The sequence below is a fragment of the Bison bison genome, unplaced genomic scaffold (genome assembly GCF_000754665.1).
Source record: "Bison bison bison isolate TAMUID 2011002044 unplaced genomic scaffold, Bison_UMD1.0 scf7180017864518, whole genome shotgun sequence".
Classification (NCBI taxonomy): Eukaryota; Metazoa; Chordata; class Mammalia; order Artiodactyla; family Bovidae; genus Bison; species Bison bison.
In genome coordinates, this window is record NW_011495071.1 from 14114114 (window position 1) to 14118154 (window position 4041).

A 4041-nucleotide genomic window follows, 5' to 3' on the forward strand; every position below is an offset into this window, starting at 1 on the left:
TGAGTGGAAAATGGCTCGGATTTTTGCGGCTGTGGCGCCTTGGGTTGTGGTGGAGGCAGAGGCTCAGGCAGCGTGAGGTGAGGAACAGTAGGTGCGGCGGGGGCCGGAACCGGGGACCCTGCTCTCCAAAGGCGCTGAAGGGCCCCTGGGGTCTTGGATGGGAGAGTCTCTTGCCGCGGCCCCAAGTCCCCCGGGTGTCCGCTTCTGACCCTCCATGCCGTACTCTTGGCGCTGCCCCAGTCCGACTCACCTCTCCCTGGGCCTTGCTTCCATCCCGGCCGTTGCCAGCTTCCCCTCCGAAGGTGCCCGCATCCCACCAGGACCCTTTTGTCGGGGGTGGTGGGTGGAGGGGGCTCCTGGGAGTTAGTATTGTCCGAAAGGGCGAGGGGAAGCCACCCCCTTGTTCTCGGGACCGGGCTGGAGCCGCAGTGGCGGGTCCTATTCTCTGGTCGAATTGTTGAATTCTGCCGAGTGCGTGTGTTGCACTTCTCAGTTGTGAACCGTCCCCCGTCCCCTCCCCGCTTCTTTTCGCCTCCTTGTCCCATCTCCGGCTTTGGGGGCTACAGATCCTTTTTCTTCTCCACCCACCCCCCTTCCCCGGTTGCTTTTTTTTTTTTTTTTTGCCGCGAATCCAATCCACTTGCTTCAGGAAGACAGTATTATTTCTGTGTGTATTTAGCGCATCATCTTTCTGGGAGGGCGGTCAGATTAAAAATATTTGCCTAAGTCTTCTTGAGTGACGGAGGAACAATAAATAATTGAAGGAAAAAGAGCGCATGCTTTATGGTTTGGCTTTAAAAACGAGATTCTGCAGCTTTGGAGTTTTTTGGGGGGGCGGGTGGAGCAGGCATTGCGGAGGGAAATGAGAAAGGAGAAAAATAAGGAGTAAAGTCTGGAGATAAGGAACGTGGAAGAGGGAGCCTGTGCTAGTTCTTTCCTTCTGTTAGTCTGATGGGAGTTCAGGTTGTAATTATATTTTTATTTTGAACAGTGGGTGTTGAATTGAGTGTAAAGAAGGAGACCTTTGTTTTTGAACAAGATTATTTATTAAAGCAGTACCCCAAAATCTTTGCAGGTTGGTGTCAGGCAGAAAGATGCTGTTGGAAAAATTGTGTAACATTGGTGCAGCAAAGCCACAGATTAGAAGAGATTCAGAAAAAAGAAAGCTATTCTTAGAAGAGTGGTGAAGGAAGGCTGTAGGGAGATCCAGGAACACTGATTCCAGGCTAGACTTTGTACCTTTGCCTCCTTGGCTTGTGGTTAAGTTTCCACATAAGACGCCTCTCAGCAACTCAGCCAGGGCTGGGGCTGATGCTCTTATTCAGAGGAGAAAATTAGACCGAAGTGCTTTAGTTGAGGTCTGTACTGTTGAAGATAACTGCTTGTTTAATATTATGATAGTCTTTAAGTACTGAAAAACATTTTGACTGGATTATTTAACTCAAACCTATTTCAAGAGTGATTTTACATAGGTACAAAGTACATATAGAGCTGCTTCAAGTAATTTTGCCTAAATTAGTAGATTCCAAACCAGTTTTTTTCTTAGGAAAGTCTCTGTTGTGTTGTGTTTTGTATGCATGTCGCTTGCAGTTTTTCTTGGCAAGCAATATATGTACATTGTTTTCATCCATAGATTTTACAGTTTTTTCTGTTTCATGGGATATAAAAGTTGGCATGCTTGCATTTAGGAATTCTAGAAACTATAACTTTATGTAATAATTAGTTGTATATTAAGCATATGATTCATTGTTTCTTCCTTCTGCTGTAAATGATTCTAAAATTTTCAATTAATTGAAGATTGGTACATCAGTTCCCATGTCCAGGAATCATTCTTTAATCTAGCCCAGTGTTTTTGCACTTAGTAAGCACATTCAGTAAATGAACTTATACCTAACCAAGAATGTTGAATTTCCCAAGAGTTCAGAGTTCTTATCAGAGCATTGGACCAAATTTTTCAGAGCAACAGGGCGAAGCAGTTTTTTTTATGCTGTGTAACTTGTGTTTCTTTGATAGTATAAATTACCCATTTTATTGTATTTGCCATATTCCAAAAATAATTTAAGGCATGTAAATTATAAAGGTGAATATTTCAGTACAGTTCATTTACTTGATTTGTGGTGTACCTGACTAAGGCTAAAAGTCCATTTTATGGAAGATCTGGTTGTATCCAGAGGGCCTACAGGGTGCCTGGTACAGCAGTGGTTCTAGGAATAGAAAAACGAATGAGATAGTACTTGTCCTCAATAAGTTCTCTAGTCCATTTGGGGAGACAAACACAAATTATAACAGTATGGATATAATGGCATGTAAGGATGGTGGATCCAAAATACTAAGAATGATATGATCACCTGGCTTGAGAGATGGAGAGAGAATGAGTGCATCTGATGAGGATGGAGGTGCTCAAATTGAGTATTAAAGGATTAATTCTTTTTATTAATGAGGGAAAGTTAGACGTTATCAGCTTCCAGACCCTGCCGAGATACTACCAAGCTGTTTAATACCTCTGGTATCTTGTTTCTTTCATGTGAGAGTTGGACTACATCTAAATCACTGCTGTTTAATAGAAATATTAAATGAGAGCCACGTAGGTAAGGTATTTTACATTTTCTTGGTAAATCTTTGAAATCTGGTGTTCATTTTACACTTAGAACACATCTTACTTTGGACTAACTACTTGTCAAGCTCTCAGTAGCTGTTGTGTTTATTGTTTAATTGGTAAGTCGTGCCCACTACTCTTTTGGGATCCCATGGACTGTAGCCCGCCAGACTCCTCTGTCCATGGGATTTCCCAGGCAAGAACACTGGAATGGGTTGCCATTTCCTTCCCCAGGGGATCGTCCCTACTCAGGGATTGAACCCGAGTGTCCTGCATTGGCAGGTGGACTCTTTACCATTGAGCCATCTGGGAAGCCCTGTTTGTGTTTAGCATATACAATACTGGACAATACAGTTCAAGAATATGAAAATTCTGCTTTTCTGTCTCGGATTCTTGCTTGAAAAGAAAAAACAACTCCTATGAGAATAGTATAAATGTAGTCATTTATAATTTCTACTCCTTTTGATAGTATTCATACATGCCTTTAGATTGGAATTATACTTGAAAATGATTTGCTAAAAAAAAAAAGAAGAAGAAATTGATTTGCTGCAGGATATCGTTCAGGTTGTTCATAGAGTTTTTGTTGGGACTGTTTTCCCTGTGTCTGGTGCAGTCAGGTTTTGAAACATCTTTCTTTTGTGCTTTTATGTATACTTTGTATCTCTCTTGGTCTCTGCAGTCTGTTCTTTATAACGAGTGATGGATTCAAAGCACAGTGAGAGAATGTACATGGACATTTTGCTGCTGCTGCTAAGTCGCTTCAGTCGTGTCCGACTCTGTGCGACCCCATAGACGGCAGCTGATCAGGCTCTCCGGTCCCTGGGATTCTCCAGGCAAGAACACTGGAGTGGGTTGCCATTTCCTTCTCCAATGCATGAAAGTGAAAAGTGAAAGTGAAGTCGCTGAGTCTTGTCTGACTCTTAGAGACCCCATGGACTGCAGCCCACCAGGCTCCTCCATCCATGGGATTTTCCAGGCAAGAGTACTGGAGTGGGGTGCCATTGCCTTCTCCACCCCAGCCCCCATAACTCTGACGGAGTTACCTGTAATTAAAACCATAGTGCTGTGAGTAGCCATAACCAGATTGATTTATTAAATCACTTTGTATGTGTTCATAATGTAATTTATAACTGTTCTGACTTTTCTTTTTTGTTTAGTGTGTACGTGAATTGAGCAAAGCACTCTTTGGCTTGAGAATGTAGCCTGCTTTCATCTGACTAGATTGCATGATGATATTTATCAGACTAGAATTCTGCGTATATTAAAATACATGACATGAGATTGTAGCTGTTCAGGTTTTTTTTTAAAGACAGTTATTAATATATAATTTACTTATAGTAAAATGCATCTGTTTTGGGTGTACAACGCTATTGTTGTTGCTAAGTCACTTCAGTCGTGTCCTAATGTGTGTGACTCCATAGACGGCAGCCCACCAGGCCTCCCCC

The 4041-nt window shown here is 42.5% G+C and overlaps 1 protein-coding gene across 1 annotated transcript in view; it reads left to right on the plus strand.

Annotated features, from left to right (window-relative positions):
* The window catches only part of PIK3C2A (phosphatidylinositol-4-phosphate 3-kinase, catalytic subunit type 2 alpha), a 107040-nt gene continuing 102999 nt past the window's right edge, over positions 1-4041 (plus strand). Inside the window, exon 1 of the mRNA XM_010830530.1 lies at positions 1-77. The gene's annotated coding sequence lies outside the window, so the exon portion shown is untranslated. The remainder of the gene's footprint in view (positions 78-4041) is intronic.